The sequence below is a fragment of the Bombina bombina genome, chromosome 11, assembly GCF_027579735.1.
Source record: "Bombina bombina isolate aBomBom1 chromosome 11, aBomBom1.pri, whole genome shotgun sequence".
In the NCBI taxonomy this organism is placed as follows: Eukaryota; Metazoa; Chordata; class Amphibia; order Anura; family Bombinatoridae; genus Bombina; species Bombina bombina.
The window spans coordinates 88833748-88854541 of NC_069509.1; the positions used below are offsets into that span (position 1 = coordinate 88833748).

A 20794-nucleotide genomic window follows, 5' to 3' on the forward strand; every position below is an offset into this window, starting at 1 on the left:
TTTTGTCTTATAAACCTGTAGACTCTGATGTACTGATTGTTTGCACCTGTTTGATATTCACCTCAATAGAAATCTTAAAGGGACACTGAACCCAAAAATTAAAAAGTTGCTTAAAATTGCATGCACTATCTGAATCATGAAGTTAAAAAAATTGGGTTTAGTGTCCCTTTAAAGAAAAAAAAGATTCCACATCAGAGATAATATGACAATAAAGTTTCATTTTAATTGTATTTTATAACTGTAGTTTTTTTTCCTGTAGGATGTAAATCCATTTGAGGATACTATTGGTAAGTATACAACATTTTACCATTTCTTAATGACTTAATATTTTATAAATTCTAAAATAATACTTATTACCTTGAAAATAATGTTAAAATGATATTGATGATACTTTCTAATTTACTCCTATAATAAATGTGTCTTCATTCTCTTGGTATCTTTATTTGAAAAAGCAGGAATGTAAGCTTAGAAGCCGGCCCCTTTTTGGTTCAGCACCTGAGTAGTGCTTGCTGATTGGTGGCTTAATGTAAATGTAAAATCATATGCTCTATCTGCATCATGAAAGAAAAAATATGGGTTTCATATCCTTTTAATATAATTTATTTGCACAAAAAGCCATGAAGCTCTGCCTCACTCGGGGACTCCAGGTTGGGGTTAATCACTTTGATATAGTCAACCTCCCTCTTAGACTTACGTATAGATATTCCATTGATGTTTTCAATTAATGTTACATTTTTTAATTGAGTGTTCCTAATTATTTTTAGTAAATTAACTGCAGCCTCTTTAGATTTAAAGGGACATCAAATCCAAAAGGTTTCTTTCATGATTTGGACAGAAAATACAATTTTAAACAGCTTTCTAATTTACTTCTGTTATCCAATTTGCTTCATTCTTTTGATATCCTTTGTTAAAAAAGCATACCTAAGTAGGCTCAGTAACAGCTGCTGATTGGAGGCGGCACATACCCTGTTGTCATTGGTTTACTTGTGTTCAGCTAGGTCCTAGTGGTGCATTGCTGCTCCTTCAATAAAGGATACCAAGTGAATGAAGTAAAATTGATAATAAAAGTAAATTGGAAAGTTGTTTAATAATGTATTCTTTATCTGAATCACAGTTGTTTATTTTTATTTCATGTCCCTTAAAGATGAAGTGAATTTAGCACTGAGGTGTTTGTCTTTCATTACTAAATAAACATATCTTTATTTTAAAAAGTCATGATAATGTGTTCCTGCTATACCATAGATTCTCTAATACATAACTGATAAATATTTTATTCCCATACAGAGAACCTATTGTTAGATCTGGGTTTCGGTGATCTACTGTTCTACCTAGAGAGGTAAGTAAAAGGCTGTTGGTTATTACACAAGGAAGGGATTTTTATTCAATTTATCTAAAAAAGTAATAAAATAGACAAAGTGTTAAAGTCAGATTAAAACTACCATTCACTAATAGAGTGACCTGCAATACAATATTCACTGTCACATGTTTATAAGGTCAGAGCACTTTATTGAACAACATTCTAAAGGTAAGAACACAAGGTTTAGGTGTACCGCACACTTCTTTGGCCTTACCGCAAAACGACTTACATAAACTTTGTAAAGTCTTTTTTCTATGGGACTTCCATAGCGCCGGTATTACGAGTCCTGGGAGGCCAAAAAGTGAGCAGTACAGCCAACCATGTCAAGATCGCATTTAAAAGTCAGTAGTTATGAGTTTTATGGTACAATGCCGTAACATAAAACTCATAACTAAAGTGCTTAAAAGTACACTAACACCCATAAACTACCTATTAACCCCTAAACCGAGGCCCTCCCGCATCCCAAACACTATAATAAAATTTTTAACCCCTAATCTGCCGCTTCGGACACCGCTGCCACCTACATTATATTTATGAACCCCTAATCTGCTGCCCCCAACATCGCCGCTACCTACATTATATTTATGAACCCCTAATCTGCTACCCCCAACATCGCTGACACCTACATTATATTTATTAACCCTTAATCTGCCGCCCCCAACGTCGCTGCCACTATATTAAAGTTATTAACCCCTAAACCTAAGTCTAACCCTAAACCTAACACCCACTAATTTAAACATAATTTAAATAAATCTAAATAAATATTCCTATCATTAACTAAATTATTCATATTTAAAACTAAATACCTACCTATAAAATAAACCCTAAGCTAGCTACAATATAACTAATAGTTACATTGTATCTAGCTTAGGGTTTATTTTTATTTTACAGACAAGTTTGTTTTTATTTTAACTAGGTAGAATAGTTACTAAATAGTTATTAACTATTTAATAACTACCTAGCTAAAATAAATACAAAAGTACCTGTAAAATAAAACCTAACCTAAGTTACAATAACACCTAACACTACACTACAATTAAATAAATTAACTAAATTAAATACAATTACCTAAAAATTAAATAAAATTAGCTAAAGTAGAAAAAAACAAACATTAAATTACAGAAAATAATAAATAAATTACAGATATTTAAACTAATTACACCTAATCTAATAGCCCTATTAAAATAAAAAAAAGCCCTGAGGCACTGGGATCCAATATACTCATCATTGAACAGTAATGCTAAGCATATGCCAACTTTATATTCTCTATATAGTAATTTTGTATGGGTTAGAGGGTTAATATGTAGGCAATTGTATTGCTTTGTTCCCCCCCCCCCCCCCAAAAAAAAAGAGAAATTTAAAAAAAAAAAAAAAAACTATTTAGACTCCAATCCTCCTCTGCTAGCGAAACTCCATGCCTAGTTGTCCAAAGGTGGATCATAAATATTATTTAGGGGTTTAATCAGTGACGTGCAGTGACGTCAGAGGATGGTGAGGCAGTGGCTAGGATACGCCTTCATTCTTTAGATATCATTTGTTGAAGAAATAGCAATGCACATGGGTGAGCCAATCACATGAGGTATCTATGTGCAGCCACCAATCAGCAGCTACTGAGCATATTTAGATATGATTTTCAACAAAGGACATCAAAAGAATAAAGAAAATTAGATATTAGATGTAAATTGGAAAGTTATTTAAATTTGCATATGGGTTTCATATGGGTTTCATGTCCCTTTAAATGGTGTCTTGGAAAACTGGTCAACTTAGTAAACATCTGATTTTAGTCTAAAAGGATTGTAACAGAAACTCTTGCCAGATAACACAATGCTTGCTCTGATTATGAGATCTAGAAATCCATGCCCATTAAAATATGTTTAAAACATACATTTTACTTTAATGCTGCAAATTATGCTTATAGATTCTTTCACTACATAAGGGATGAGAGTCAGAGGGGGAGGAAGAGAGACAGAGAGAGAAAGAGACCATGGGGGAGAACAACACATAAGGAGAGAGATGGATAGATAGATAGAGAGAGAGAGAGAGACACACACACACACACACACACACACAAGGGGGGGGACCACTGCATTTTAAAGTAATAAAACAGCAGAGCTACAGAGAGTTCAGAAAATTAGTCTATAATTTAGTGTGAAGTACAGAGGCAAGCTGCTAAGTTAGTGGGTGTAAAGTTTGAGTAAACAAAATACAAAAACGACCCTGCTATAAAAGAGTAAAAAACACTAAACCACATTCATTAAATTATCATTTTCACTAACAGAATCTTTCAGTAAAATCTTACTTTAATAAGATGTGGGTGAAACACTGCTCTCTGTGCCTCTCTCCTGCTCGGTAAGGATTCAGGAAGTGACAGTGGCACATTCCACTGCACTTAGAGGGGAAGAACAGAACTATCTTTTTCACTTTAGCAAAGCTAGCAGGTTCACAGGACAGCAACAAAATATATGAAAGTAGTTTTTTTGCGTTTTTGTTTTGTTTTATATGATTTAACATCCAGCCCCAACCCTATGTTCCACTTACTAATGCCTCTCACTGGATTGGTTCAGCCCAAATAGGACTGCCTCAAATAAGCAGTTAATGAGCCATGCAATGATCTTAACCACTTGCATCCAGTAGATGGCGCAGCATGTTGTGTAATGGTGGGCAGACCTGATTGTGCCTCTTCATTGCACAACATATAGCTGTGAGAAAAAAAAATGCTGGGGGAAAAAATTTACAATTTTTTTTTTAAAGCCAAAAAATATATATATTTTTGCCCATATGAGAGGTGAAGCACTGCCTCACCTGCCTCTAGTGACTGCACATCACTGGGTTTAATCTGTTCTATACTGTTTTAGTGGTTAACATTGATTTATAATTTGTGAGTTTGTTTTCTCTGTGCTCCGCCAGACTTTAGTTACTTTAGGTTTATTTCTTATATTTCTAATCCCCACAGTTTCTTTATTCTTTTAATTTTACATAATCCTTGCAAGCATCTAAAGTGCTGTTTAATTTGTCCAGCATATATACATTTAAGTAAATAATAAAAAACAAAATGAGGTTTGTATTGAGGCCCAAAAGTGGCCTCCTTTAGTTCAGTATAACCTTCATCATTAGTTTTAGTCTGTTATAAGGTCCAAGAGTGGCCTTCTGAGTGTCTAAGGAGGTTTGCATTTACCAAGGCAAGCTATTTCACTATTACATAATTACAATGTCTGCTAATGTTTATTTCTTGTATTTACCACAAAAATATGTTATTTAAATGTGTTTAAAAATTATTGTGATTTTTCATTTGTATGCCTTCATCTTAACCTCAATAAAAATTATTAATAAAAAGAAAAAAGCCCCCCCAAACAACCAACCCCCCAAATAAAATACTATCTAAAAAAAACTAAGCTCCCCATTGCCCTGAAAAGGGCATTTGGATGGGCATTGTCCTTAAAAGGGCAGTTAGCTCTATTGCAGCCCAAAGTTCCTAACCTAAAAATAAAACCCACCCAATACACCCTTAAAAAAACCTAACACTAACCCCCTGAAGATCGACTTACCGGGAGAAGTCTTTATCCAAGCCAGGCCGAAGTCCTCAACGAAGCCGGGAGAAGTCTTCAAGCCGGGCAAAGTGGTCCTCCAGATGGGCAGAAGTCTTCATCCAGATGGCATCTTCTATCTACATCCATCCGGCGCGGAGTGGGTCCATCTTCAAGACATCCGACGCGGAGCATCCTCTTCATCCGACGACTAAAGCTGAATGAAGGTACCTTTAAGTGACGTCATCCAAGATGGCGTCCCTTAGATTCCGTTGGCTGATTGAATTCTATCAGCCAATCGGAATTAAGGTAGAAAAATCCTATTGGCTGATGCAATCAGCCAATAGGATTGAAGTTCAATCCTATTGGCTGATCCAATCAGTCAATAGGATTGAGCTTGCATTCTATTGACTGATCCAATCAGCCAATAGGATTGAGCTGGCTTTCTATTGGCTGTTCCAATCAGCCAATAGAATGCAAGCTCAATCCTATTGGCTTATTACTCTCCCGGTAAGTCGATCTTCAGGGGGTTAGTGTTAGGTTTTTTTAAGGGTGTATTGGGTGGGTTTTATTTTTAGGTTATGGACTTTGGGCTGCAATAGAGCTAACTGGTCTTTTAAGGGCAATGCCCATCCAAATGCCCTTTTCAGGGCAATGGGGAACTTAGTTTTTTTTAGATAGTATTTTATTTTGGGGGTTGGTTGTGTGGGTGGTGGGTTTTACTGTTGGGGGTGTTGTTTGTATTTTTTTACAGGTAAAAGAGCTGATTACTTTAGGGCAATGCCCTGCAAAAGGCCCTTTTAAGGGCTATTGGTAGTTTAGTTTAGGCTAGGTTTTTTTTATTTTGGGGGGGGGGCTTTTTTATTTTAATAGGGCTATTAGATTAGGTGTAATTAGTTTAAATATCTGTAATTTGTTTATTATTTTCTGTAATTTAGTGTGTTTTTTTTGTACTTTAGCTAATTTAATTTAATTTAGGTAATTGTATTTAATTTAGTTAATTTATTTAATTATAGTGTAGTGTTAGGTGTTATTGTAACTTGTAACAGGTACTTTTGTATTTATTTTAGCTAGGTAGTTATTAAATAGTTAATAACTATTTAATAACTATTCTACCTAGTTAAAATAAATACAAACTTGCCTATAAAATAAAAATAAAACCTAAGATAGCTACAATGTAACTATTAGTTATATTGTTGCTAGCTTAGGGTTCATTTTACAGGTAAGTATTTAGTTTTAAATAGGAATAATTTAGTTAATGATAGGAATATTTATTTAGATTTATTGTAATTATATTTAAGTTAGGGGGTGTTAGGGTTAGGGTTAGACTTAGGTTTAGGGGTTAATATCTTTAATATAGTGGCGGTGACGTTGGGGGCGGCAGATTAGGGGTTAATATATATATTGTAGGTGTCGGCAATGTTGGGGGCAGCAGATTAGGGGTTCATAAGTATAATGTAGGTGGCGGCGGTGTCCGGAGCAGCAGATTAGGGGTTAATAATATAATGTAGGTGTTGGTGATGTCGGGGGCAGCAGATTAGGGGTTAATAAGTGTAAGATTAGGGGTGTTTAGACTCGGGGTTCATGTTAGGGTGTTAGGTGTAGACATAAATTTTATTTCCCCATATGAATCAATGTGGCTGCGTTAAGGAGTTTTACGCTGCTTTTTTGCAGGTGTTAGGCTTTTTTTCAGCCGGCTCTCCCCGTTGATTCCTATGGGGAAATCGTGCACGAGCATGTACGACCAGCTCACCGCTGACTTAAGCAGCGCTGGTATTGGAGTGCGGTAATGAGCAAAAGTTTGCTCAACGCTCACTTCTTGTCTTTTAACAACGGGTTTCTGAAAAATCGTAATACCAGCGCTGCATATAAGTGAGCGGTGAGACAAAACTGCTCGTTAGCACCGTACAGCCTCTAATGCAAAACTCGTAATCTAGGCCGCTGTTTCTAATGTTTCACTAAAGAGCACATTGTAGGGATAATGAGACTTGAAAGGTCTAGAGAGATTAAAAAAGTATTATTACATGAATCACATAAATTATCAGAATGATACAAAATACAAACTTTTTTCTCTGTTCATTATAAATTACTCTCATATCTTGTAAGGCGAACTGTAAACAGAAAGAGCGAGGTAGCTATGTGCCCAATAGAACACAATGGTCATTTTATACCGTACATAATCATGGTGACCATTAGGTATGTGCATACGTTTTTTTGTTCTTTAATGAACGAGGAAGTAGTTGCCGCAAGCCGCATTTGTCTCTTTTTAGAGCCGCAAATATTCTTGTGAAAGGGCCTAGTTCCGCATTTGTTATGGAACGAAAAAACAAATGCACATTCCTAGCGAACATAAGGAAAATTATAACTAATATAGAGGTCAATTATAATCCTTTATAGAAAGAGATCTAATGAATTTCTACAGAAAATCACCATTAGTCTATGGAGTGTTTTAGAAAAATCATTTGATATGTTTTGTTTTTTTTTCTAAGGGATTGTGATTGATCCCATAATCCTTGTGAATATTAATTATTCTTATTTGCTAGAACTAATTGCCTACAGACTAATTTGCATACTATGTCATTATGTCCTATTCCAGTGATGGCACCCCAGATGTTTTGGAACTACATTTCCTATGATGCTTAGGCACTCTGCTGTCTAGTTAAGCATCATGGTAAATGTATTTCTAAAACATCTGGGATGCCAAGGTTAGCCATAACTGTCCTATCCTAATATAAAAGATAATAATAATAACTGCTGATTTTACTTGTAAATGGGTAACAAAGGGTAAAACTGGGTGAAGAATTTTATAGAGTTCTTTGGAGTAGTAAGGATTGTAGTAGGTGTATTAGTCCAGTAAACAACAAAATAACAAGAGTATTGCAGTATGCAGTGATACCTTTTTATTGGACTAACATTACATAATGTCATCTCTTCCTCAGGCCTGAAGCAGTAGCTCATAGAGTACAAATATAAAGAGACACAACATCTTTATTATGGCTGCACCAATTAACAGGTAAATAGTGAGCAGATATACTCTCACACACACACATATACTGTATATAAAAAATATATATATAGGTACAGTAAAACTCTTACATTTATCTCACATTTTACTGTAACAGGTTATGTTTGCCTCTTGCTTTGTTCACACTTGCAAAATAAATCTCTAACTATTTACTACTGCATTCTATAGAACATCTTTACTAGCTATGCAATTCCCCCATCCCATTTATCATCAGGTACTCTGTCAGACACATCAGTGGCTCTAAATGTCTAATAGAAAGTAAATTCATAGTTAGTTAGCAGCCTTATAGCCCTAGTACCGTATGTAGTACTTGTAGTGATTTCTATCAGATCTTCTAATTCAGGGTTAGCAGCCTTATAGCCCTATTACCATCTGTAGTACTTGTAGTGATTTCTATCAGATCTTCTAATTCAGGGTTAGCAGCCTTATAGCCCTAGTACCATCTGTAGCACTTGTAGTGATTTCTATCAGATCTTCTAATTCAGGGTTAGCAGCCTTATGGCCCTAGTACCATCTGTAGCACTTGTAGTGATTTCTATCAGATCTTCTAATTCAGGGTTAACAGCATTATGGCCCTAGTACCATCTGTAGCACTTGTAGTGATTTCTATCAGATCTTCTAATTCAGGGTTAGCAGCCTTATGGCCCTAGTACCATCTGTAGCACTTGTAGTGATTTCTATTAGATCTTCTAATTCAGGGTTAGCAGCCTTATGGCCCTAGTACCATCTGTAGCACTTGTAGTGATTTCTATTAGATCTTCTAATTCAGGGTTAGCAGCCTTATGGCCCTAGTACCGTCTGTAGCACTTGTAGTGATTTCTATCAGATCTTCTAATTCAGGGTTAGCAGCCTTGTGGCCCTAGTGCCATCTGTAGCGCTTGTAGTGATTTCTATCAGATCTTCTAATTCAGGGTTAGCAGCCTTATGGCCCTAGTACGGTCTGTAGCACTTGTAGTGATTTCTATCAGCAGTCAGAGTGCTGCGCTGAGGGATAATAGTGCTTGGTATTGTACAGTAGAACTAAAAACATCAGACTGTATCCTTAATATCCTAGGTGACTCTAAGGTAAGTAGCTGACAGGGGGCTGAGACATGAGGTCTGATGTCTGTATGTAGTTGCCAGAGGGTCTTATCTGAGGTCTGATGTGGGTATTTGGCCGACAGATGGGCTTCAGGACCAGATCTGAGGTCTGATGTGGGTATTTGGTCGACAGAGGGGCGTTAGGATCAGATCTCAGGTCTGATGTGGGTATTTGGCTGACAGAGGGGCTTCAGGACCAGATCTGAGGTCTGATGTGGGTATTTCACTGACAGAGGAGCTTCAAGACCAGATCTGAGGTTTGATGTGGGAAGTTTTCTGACAGATGGGCTTCAGGACCAGATCTAAAGTCTGATGTTGGAATTTGTCTGACAGATGGGCTTCAGGACCAGATCTGAGGTCTGATGTGGGAATTTGTCTGACAGAGGGGCTTCAGGACCAGATCTGAGGTCTGATGTGGGTATTTCACTGACAGAGGAGCTTCAGGGCCAGATCTGAGGTCTGATGTGGGAATTTGTCTGACAGATGGGCTTCAGGACCAGATCTAAGGTCTAATGTTGGAAACTGTCTGATAGATGGGCTTCAGGACCAGATTTGAGGTCTGATGTGGGAATTTATCTGACAGATGGGCTTCAGGACCAGATATGAGGTCTGATATGGGTATTTGGCTGACAGAGGGGCTTCAGGACCAGATCTGAGGTCTGATGTGGGTATTTAGCTGACAGAGGGTCTTCAGGATCATATATGAGGTCTTATGTGGGAATTTTGCTAACAGAGGTGTTTCAGGACCAGGTCTGAGGTCTGATGTTGGTATTTGTCTGACAGGGGGGCTTCAGGAACAGATCTGAGGTCTGATGTGAGTATTTGGCCGACAGAGGGGCTTCAGGACCAGATCTGAAGTCTGATGTGGTTATTTAGCTGACAGTGGGCTTCAGGACCAGATCTGAGGTCTGATGTGGGTATTTTGCTGACAGAGGGGCTTCAGGACCAGATCTGAGGTCTGATGTGGGTATTTCACTGACAGAGGAGCTTCAGGACCAGATCTGAGGTCTGATGTGGGAATTTGTCTGACAGATGGGCTTCAGGACCAGATCTGAGGTCTGATGTGGGAATTTATCTGACAGATGGGCTTCAGGACCAGATATGAGGTCTGATGTGGGTATTTGGCTGACAGAGGGGCTTCAGGACCAGGTCTGATGTGAGTATTTGGCAGACAGAGGGGCTTCAGGACCAGATCTGAGGTCTGATGTGGGTATTTGGCTGACAGTGGGCTTCAGGACCAGATCTAAGGTCTAATGTTGGAAACTGTCTGATAGATGGGCTTCAGGACCAGATTTGAGGTCTGATGTGGGAATTTATCTGACAGATGGGCTTCAGGACCAGATATGAGGTCTGATATGGGTATTTGGCTGACAGAGGGGCTTCAGGACCAGATCTGAGGTCTGATGTGGGTATTTAGCTGACAGAGGGTCTTCAGGATCATATATGAGGTCTTATGTGGGAATTTTGCTAACAGAGGTGTTTCAGGACCAGGTCTGAGGTCTGATGTTGGTATTTGTCTGACAGGGGGGCTTCAGGAACAGATCTGAGGTCTGATGTGAGTATTTGGCCGACAGAGGGGCTTCAGGACCAGATCTGAAGTCTGATGTGGTTATTTAGCTGACAGTGGGCTTCAGGACCAGATCTGAGGTCTGATGTGGGTATTTGGCTGACAGAGGGGCTTCAGGACCAGGTCTGATGTGAGTATTTGGCAGACAGAGGGGCTTCAGGACCAGATCTGAGGTCTGATGTGGGTATTTGGCTGACAGTGGGCTTCAGGATCAGATCTGAGGTCTGATGTGGGTATTTTGCGGACAGAGGGACTTCAGGACCAGATCTGAGGTCTGATGTGGGTATTTGGCCGACAGAGGGGCTATAGGACCTGATCTGAGGTCTGATACGGGTAATTGGCTGACAGAGGGGCTTTAGGACCAGATCTGAGGTCTGATGTGAGTATTTGGCTGATAGATGGGCTTCAGGACCAGTGTGGGATTTGAGGTCTAATGTGGGTATTTGTCTGTGAAAGGGACTTCTAGACCAAGTTTCCTATAAATTGATGTGAATTATTGCCTGAAAGTGTAGATTTAGTGCCAGGAGTGTGATCTGATTTTCCGTCTTCATCCACAGCTGTTGGTGCATAGCTACATATAACAACTTTATAAGCCCCGGTGACATTAAAAAGGTAATTAGGTGACAGAGGAACTCAGGGATATGAGATGTGAGATCAGATATTTGCCTGGAAGAGGGGCTTGCAGGTCAGGGGTCTTAAAATATAATCTGATGTGGATCATTGTCTAAAATGGAGTTGCAGAGCCAAGAGTCTGATTTGATGTTCATTCCTTTTTTTTTAACCTTCATTATCAAATATGATTCAAAATATAAAACCGTCACTGCTTGTTATTTATAGTGTTACTTCAGCACAGTAATTATAAGAGAATTCCAACAGCTGTTCTTTTTCACACAACTTGCAAATGAAAATGACTTTTGCAAACTTGTAGAAGAAAGTACCATCCTGATATAGGGGTAGAATTATTATATGCCGGCCGTACATAATTCACTGTAGCCAATCATGTCTGCCCGACATTGCTAAATATGCTGTCGGCATTTAACACTGCACAAGTATTTCCACTGCTTTTTAAATCTGGCCCATAGTCTTATGTGAATTCTCTTTCAGGGTAGTGACTGCAGAGACCAGAAATTATATGAAAATTGACAATTCTTTAGATTACAATGTGTTACCTATGTGGTAGAAGCTGTATAGTAACAAAAAGACTAACGGCTAGATTTAGAGTTTTGCGGCCAAAGGGGTGCGTTAGCTACGCGTGTTTTTTTCCCCCCGCACCTTTTAAATAACGCTGGTATTTAGAGTTCTCTGAAGGGCTGCATTAGGCTCCAAAAAGGGAGCGTAGAGCATAATTTACCGCCACTTCAACTCTCAATACCAGCGTTGCTTACGGTAGCGGCCAGCTTGAAAAACGTGCTCGTGCACGATTCCCCCATAGGAAACAATGGGGCAGTTTGAGCTGAAAAAAACCTAACACCTGCAAAAAAGCAGCGTTCAGCTCCTAACGCAGCCCAATTGTTTCCTATGGGGAAACACTTTCTAAATCTGCACCTAACATCCTAACATGTAACCCTAACCTTACACTTATTAACCCCTAATCTGCCGCCCCCACTATCGCTGACCCCTGCATTTTATTAATAACCCCTAATCTTCCGCTCCGGACACCGCCACAACCTACATTATCCCTATGAACCCCTAATCTGCTGCCCCCAACGTCGCCGACACCTACATTATATTTATTAACCCCTATTCTGCCCTCCCAACGTCGCTGCTACCTTACCTAAACTTATTAACCCCTAATCTGCCGACCGGACCTCGCCGCTACTCTAATAAATGTATTAACCCCTAAAGCTAAGTCTAACCCTAACACCCCCCTAAGTTAAATATAATTTAAATCTAACGAAAAAATTATTTCTTATTAAATAAATTAATCCTATTTAAAACTAAACACTTTCCTGTAAAATAAACCCTAATATAGCTACAATATAACGAATAATTATATTGTAGCTATTTTAGGATTTATATTTATTTTGCAGGCAACTTTGTATTTATTTTAACTAGGTACAATAGCTATTAAATAGTTAATAACTATTTAATAGCTACCTAGTTAAAATAATTGCAAAATTACCTGTAAAATAAATCCTAACCTAAGTTACAATTAAACCTAACACTACACTATCAATAAATTAATTAAATAAACTACCTACAATTACCTACAATTAAATCAACAAAACTAAATTAAAAAAAAAAACCCCACTAAATTACAAAAACAAACAAACACTAAATTAATAAAAAATAACAAAAGATTACAAGAATTTTAAACTAATTACACCTACTCTAAGCCCCCTAAAAAAATAACAAAGTCCCCCAAAATAAAAAAATGCCCTACCCTATTCTAAAATAAAATGTTAACAGCTCTATTACCTTACCAGCCCTTAAAAGGGCCTTTTGTGGGGCATGCCCCAAAGAAATCAGCTCTTTTGCCTGAAAAAAAACATACAATACCCCCCAACATTACAACCCACCACCCACATACCCCTACTCTAACCCACCCAAACCCCCCTTAAAAAACCTAACACTAAGCCCCTGAAGATCTCCCTACCTTGTATTCACCCAGCCGGGTATCACCGATCCGTCCAGAAGAGGGTCCGAAGTCTTCATCCTATCCGGCAAGAAGAGGTCCAGAAGAGGGACCAAAGTCTTCATCCAGGCGGCATCTTCTATCTTCTTCCATCCGGAGCAGAGCGGGTCCATCTTGAAGCAGCCGACGCGGAGCCATCCTTCCTCACCGACGGACTAACGACGAATGAAGGTTCCTTTAAATGACATCATCCAAGATGGCGTCCCTCGAATTCCGATTGGCTGATAGGATTCTATCAGCCAATCGGAATTAAGGTAGGAAAAATCTGATTCAAGTTCAATCCGATCATATCAATAGAATGCGAGCTCAATCTGATTGGCTGATTGGATCAGCCAATCCGATTGAACTTGAATCTGATTGGCTGAATCAATCAGCCAATCAGATTTTTCCTACCTTAATTCCGATTGGCTGATAGAATCCTATCACCCAATCGGAATTCGAGGGACGCCATCTTGGATGACGTCATTTAAAGGAACCTTCATTCGTCGTTAGTCCGTCGGTGAGGAAGGATGGCTCCGCGTCGGCTGCTTCAAGATGGACCCGCTCCGCTGCTCCGGATGGAAGAAGATAGAAGATGCCGCCTGGATAAAGACTTTGGACCCTCTTCTGGACCTCTTCTTGCCGGATAGGATGAAGACTTCGGACCCTCTTCTGGACCTCTTCTTGCCGGATAGGATGAAGACTTCGGACCCTCTTCTGGACGGATCGGTGATACCCGGCTGGGTGAATACAAGGTAGGGAGATCTTCAGGGGCTTAGTGTTAGGTTTTTTAAGGGGGGTTTGGGTGGGTTAGATTAGGGGTATGTGGGTGGTGGGTTGTAATGTTGGGGGGCGGTATTGTATGTTTTTTTTTCAGGCAAAAGAGCTGATTTCTTTGGGGCATGCCCCGCAAAAGGCCCTTTTAAGGGCTGGTAAGGTAAGAGAGCTGTTAACTTTTTATTTTAGAATAGGGTAGGGCATTTTTTTATTTTGGGGGGCTTTGTTATTTTTTTAGGGGGCTTAGAGTAGGTGTAATTAGTTTAAAATTCTTGTAATCTTTTGTTATTTTTTGTAATTTAGTGTTTGTTTTTGTAATTTAGTGTTTGTTTTTTTTGTAATTTAGTTTAGTTGATTTAATTGTAGGTAATTGTAGGTAGTTTATTTAATTAATTTATTGATAGTGTAGTGTTAGGTTTAATTGTAACTTAGGTTAGGATTTATTTTACAGGTAATTTTGTAATTATTTTAACTAGTTAGCTATTAAATAGTTATTAACTATTTAATAGCTATTGTACCTAGTTAAAATAAATACAAAGTTGCCTGTAAAATAAATATAAATCCTAAAATAGCTACAATATAATTATGCGTTATATTGTTGCTATATTAGGGTTTATTTTACAGGTAAGTGTTTAGTTTTAAATAGGATTAATTTATTTAATAAGAAATATTTTTTTTCATTAGATTTAAATTATATTTAATTTAGGGGGGTGTTAGGGTTAGGGTTAGACTTAGCTTTAGGGGTTAATACATTTATTATAGTAGTGGTGAGGTCCGGTAGGCAGATTAGGGGTTAATACTTGAAGTTAGGTGTCGGTGATGTTAGTGAGGGCAGATTAGGGGTTAATAAAATTTATTATAGGGTTTGCGAGGCGGGAGTGAGACGGTTTAGGGGTTACTACATTTATTATAGTGGCGGTAAGGTCCGGTCGGCAGATTAGGGGTTAATAAGTGTAGGTAGGTAGCGGCAACGTTGGGGGGGCAGATTAGGGGTTAATAAATATTATGTAGGTGGCGGCGGTGTCCGGTCGGCAGATTAGGGGTTAAAAAATGTATTAGCGTGGCGGCGATGTGGGGGGACCTCGGTTTAGGGGTACATAGGTAGTTTATGGGTGTTAGTGTACTTTAGAGCACAGTAGTTAAGAGCTTTATAAACCGGCGTTAGCCCATAAAGCTCTTAACTCCTGACTTTTTTCTGCGGCTGGAGTTTTGTTGTTAGAGTTCTAACGCTCACTTCAGCCAAGACTCTAAATACCGGTGTTAGGAAGATCCCATTGAAAAGATAGGATACGCAATTGACGCAAGGGGATCTGCGGTATGGAAAAGTTGCGGCTGGAAAGTGAGCGTTATACCCTTTCCTGACTGACTTTAAATACCAGCAGGCAGTAAAAACCAGCGTTAGGAGCCCTTAACGCTGGTTTTGACAGCTAACGCAGAACTCTAAATCTAGGCGTAATTTAGTAATATCTTACTCATTTGCATCCAAGAAAAGCAATATTTTATCACCTACCCAAAATACACAAGGATCAACAAAACCCTCCAGGGCGACCCATTGTATCGGGTATTGACTCACTCACGGCTCGACTATCAGAGTACGTAGATTGCTTCTTGAAACCATTGGTACCAGAACTACCCTCATACATCAGAGACTCAACAGACCTGATCACCAAAGTCAGTCAATTAGATTGGAAAGACACCTATAAATGGATGGCACTAGACGTGTCCTCTCTATATACATGTATCCCACATGAATTGGGAATACAAACTCTATCTAAAGTAATCAAAAAGACACAACTTTCAGAAAATCATCAAACGTTTCTCCTGGACTGTATCAGGTTCGTTTTGGAGAAAAATTATTTTTTGTTTGACGGAAACTACTTCCTCCAAATCAGTGGGACGGCTATGGGGACCATTATGGCCCCCAGTTACGCAAATCTGTACATGGGGGAATGGGAATCCATGTATATCCATACCAACAACCCCTACAGTAAAAACATAATTTGGTGGGGACGTTACATAGACGATATTATAGTGATTTGGAATGGCAATGATAATCTTTGTCAAGAGTTTATTCACTACATCAACAATAACTCTTTCAACCTCCAATTCACTTCAAAAATATCCTCCACAAATATTGAATTTCTGGATCTAATACTCTTCAATGAAGGGGAAACTATCATGACCAAACTTTTTACAAAAAGCACCGACTGTAATGGGTATTTGAGAGCTGATAGTGCCCATTATAGACCATGGATCAATAATATACCGTATGGACAGTTCCAACGGGTTAGGAGAAACTGTACCAAAATCAGCGATTATAACAAAGAAGCAAATATTCTAAAACAAAAATTTCTACAGAAAAAATACCCAAGACATTTAGTCGAGAACTCACAAAAAAAGGTCAAAAATTTAGACAGAAATACACTCCTCAAGGGGAAAGAAAAAGAAAAAACTACACAGAACACCTCTAAAACTGCGATGATTACCACCTACAATGAAGCAGCACCAGAGATTAAAAAGATTCTCAAGAAATATTGGCCTATCCTACAACAGGACCCCCTTTTGAAAAATGCAATAGGGGTGACCCCCAAAATCATCTTTAGAAAAAACCAAAATTTCAAGCAATTATTGGCACCAAGCCAAATCAAAAATAACACAAGAGAAAATTGGTTGAGGGACAAAAGCAAAGGCTTTTTCAAATGTAACAGGCTTAATTGTAAAGCCTGCGAACATGCGTATGATTCCAAAAAACCAACAAAAACGATACAATCCAAAACCTTTACGGACAAATATTGCACTGTGAACAAACTTACCAACTGTAAAACCACTTATGTTGTATATCTGTTGGAATGTCCCTGTGGTTTGCAATACATAGGGCGCACTAAGAGGGCATACAAAACCAGACTGCTCGAACATTTAAATAACATTGAAGATGGATACAAAGATCATAGTCTCTCTAGACACTTTAAATGGGCCCATCATCAGGATCCCAAACTTCTAAAAGGCACAATTTTGGAAAATGTAATAATCCCACCAAGAGGAGGGGACAGGTTCCAGAGACTCAGACAACGTGAGTCTTACTGGATCCATTTCATGGGAACAATGGCACCCATGGGCCTGAATGAAGATATTGATTTGGTAGCCTTTTTATGATTATAAAAGGCTTTTTCGAAAATTAGTTCTCCTTCCTTATTCAAATATCACAGTCAAATATTTTTAAAATAAAGGGATAAATTAAGGGAGATAACAACATGATTTATATATTCCCTTACTAGTCAGTGTACAGGATTTATATGATACATAGTAATGATAGATTCTTTCTGCACAAACACCCAGAACCACCACTTCAGGAAGTATCAGACATGACACATAGGATATTACCCTGTCAGGCCACCTGCTAGCATCCACAAACAGGGGCTTTTCGACATATACAACTGAATATAACGACAACACTTAAATCTACTTTGGTCCCAATAAGAATGGGTTAATACGGTCAATGTATAATTTTCCCCACTCCCCCTCTTTTATGTAAACGTTCTGTGATAACGGTGTATATGATCTATGTACATCACTTATGTATATATTCCTAGCATAAGTCCAAATAGGGAATATTAGTAAATTTCCTAGCGCATTAGGGTATATAACAGTTATTTACCACTCCCTGTCCTAACTCCTACTAGTTCCAAATAACATGACGCTGGCTCCCTTCCGCCAAACAGTCTATTTGCCCCATTCGAGGCAGTTGCACATATCATTTTCATTGTCTAGTGGGCGCCTCGGATTCTCTTATATATTTTTTCAAGTACCTCTGGTGCCCCTTTTAGATTGCTCCTCTCACTAACTTAACAAATCACTGCATTAGAGTAATCGTTAACAGTAGAGCAGAGAGACACGACAATTTGGCATCTGTCTTTATTATTATTATTTTTATTTCTTTTTATTTCTTTTTGTTTAACCCACGATGATAACTTACCCAACTGATCTTTTTTGGCACTTCCCACTCCGATATAACTAGTATTGTTTACTGTTTACTGATGTAGAGATTTTCCCAGGGGTAAATCCGATGCCGATTTTGACATATCTATGTAAATATTCGTAGCATTTATCCCGGAACTGGGACTACTTTCCACAGCTGTTTTTTGGCATAAGATTCCATATATCTATCAATGACCGGTGCTGACAAGTAACGTTTTAGCTTACCAGTTGCCCCTAACAACGGAGATACACTACTCACCATTGGCTAGCGTAGACGCACAACGTATGACGTCACACAGACACGTGGGGGTACACGCCTACCTGGACCGCTTGTAAATAGTAGCCGACTACACAGTACTCCACATTGCCTCTGACGAAGAAGTACCTGACACTTCGAAACGCGTAAGGCTCTCCAGGTGTGGCAGTACTGTTTCCCCACTTGTACTTACAGTGTGTACCGGCGTCTCCTACAGCTCCTGACCCCAGGACAAATCATAGTGATTAGAACACTGTTCTTTGCTATTCACACGGCAGACTTTTTTCCCCGCTGGAAACCATACTCTGACCTGCTGCAGACGGTTTAGAGTGTTCTTCCAAGGGGTTCTATATAGGTTTTGAAATCTGTTTTTACAGCCACATTAGAGACATTATCACCTTATTATTTTATCTTCAGTGGTGACAGCATTTACTACTCATTCAACACCCTTACTGTTTATGTGCCTATACTTACCTCATATAAGATTGAGGTTATCACATGTGAGTGCAATTCTTATGATTTTAATGTAAATAAATTGCTTTACTTTTACTGGATTACGCTATGTCTGCTTTGTTTTCTTTCCTCCACCTCTACCTGTGAGACAACTGGGAAAGACCCCGGGACAAGACTTCTACCATATCGCTAAGATCTATCGAAGCACCAGACTCAGGAAGCTCCTTAACCAGGACTACCATACACAAGGCTGCACGTAAAGAACAAACACAGACAGCGGCGGACCACAGACCACCACCTATATCATATGACTACACATTACCTCATATGATTGAGGTACCTTCCGGTAAGAAGACAACTATACACTTCTTTTTGCCTGGGATTTACTGCATATTAATTCAAAATATATACCTTTCATATATATATATTTTGTCCATAAAGACTCATCTCAACTGACAATAACTGATTCCTCTATTATATTGGATTCAACTTGTATACTAATTGTTTGTAGCTGCGCAGAAGTACTTTGATTTTTCTCTTTCATTACCAGTAATTTAGTAATCGCTTTTTTTCCCCAGCCAACATACCATCAATATAAAAATCAACCAATCAGCTTCCTGAGTCACATAAGGGCATTAACTCCCCAACACCAATGAGATTGCAGAGGATATCAGCAGCTATAGAAAATGGTTCCTTTCACCATTAGATAAGAAGAAAACAGTTTAATTTCAGTTTCAAAAAGATTAAATAAAGTTTTATAAATAGTTCTGTAGTTTATAGTCATTTTTTTTATTCCTACTCCCTTCCATGTTTTGAGTAGAATAGGAAGTGCCTTGTTTTTGGTTTCCCTAATATAGGCCTAGATTTGGAGTTTGGCGGTAAAAGGGCTGTTAACGCTCCGCGGGCTTTTTTCTGGCCGCACCATAAAATTAACTCTGGTATCGAGAGTTCAAACAAATTCTGCGTTAGGCTCCAAAAAAGGAGCGTAGAGCATTTTTACCGCAAATGCAAATCTCGATACCAGAGTTGCTTACGGACGTGGCCAGCCTCAAAAACGTGCTCGTGCACGATTCCCCCATAGGAAACAATGGGACTGTTTGAGCTGAAAAAAAACCTAACACCTGCAAAAAAGCAGCGTTCAGCTCCTAACGCAGCCCCATTGTTTCCTATGGGGAAACACTTCCTACGTCTGCACCTAACACTCTAACATGTACCCCGAGTCTAAACACCCCTAACCTTACACTTATTAACCCCTAATCTCCCGCCCCCGCTATCGCTGACCCCTGCATATTTTTTTTAACCCCTAATCTGCCGCTCCGTAAACCGCCGCAACCTACGTTATCCCTATGTACCCCTAATCTGCTGCCCTAACATCGCCGACCCCTATATTATATTTATTAACCCCTAATCTGCCCCCCACAACGTCGCCGACACCTGCCTACACTTATTAACCCCTAATCTGCCGAGCGGACCTGAGCGCTACTATAATAAAGTTATTAACCCCTAATCCGCCTCACTAACCCTATCATAAATAGTATTAACCCCTAATCTGCCCTCCCTAACATCGCCGACACCTAACTTCAATTATTAACCCCTAATCTGACGACCGGAGCTCACCGCTATTCTAATAAATGTATTAACCCCTAAAGCTAAGTCTAACCCTAACACTAACACCCCCCTAACTTAAATATAATTTACATCTAACGAAATAAATTAACTCTTATTAAATAACTTATTCCTATTTAAAGCTAAATACTTACCTGTAAAATAAATCCTAATATAGCTACAATATAAATTATAATTATATTGTAGCTATTTTAGGATTAATATTTATTTTACAGGCAACTTTGTAATTATTTTAACCAGGTACAATAGCTATTAAATAGTTAAGAACTATTTAATAGTTACCTAGTTAAAATAATTACAAAATTACCTGTAAAATAAATCCTAACCTAAGATATAATTAAACCTAACACTACCCTATCAATAAAATAATTAAATAAACTACCTACAATTACCTACAATTAACCTAACACTACACTATCAATAAATTAATTAAACACAATTCCTACAAATAAATACAATTAAATAAACTAGCTAAAGTACAAAAAATAAAAAAGAACTAAGTTACAAAAAATAAAAAAATATTTACAAACATAAGAAAAA

General features: G+C 38.4%; 1 long non-coding RNA gene across 1 annotated transcript in view; it reads left to right on the forward strand.

The window, feature by feature from the left end:
- The window catches only part of LOC128642525 (uncharacterized), a 184431-nt gene that overhangs the window by 101 nt on the left and 163536 nt on the right, over positions 1-20794 (forward strand). The gene's annotated exons all lie outside the window — the stretch shown is intronic.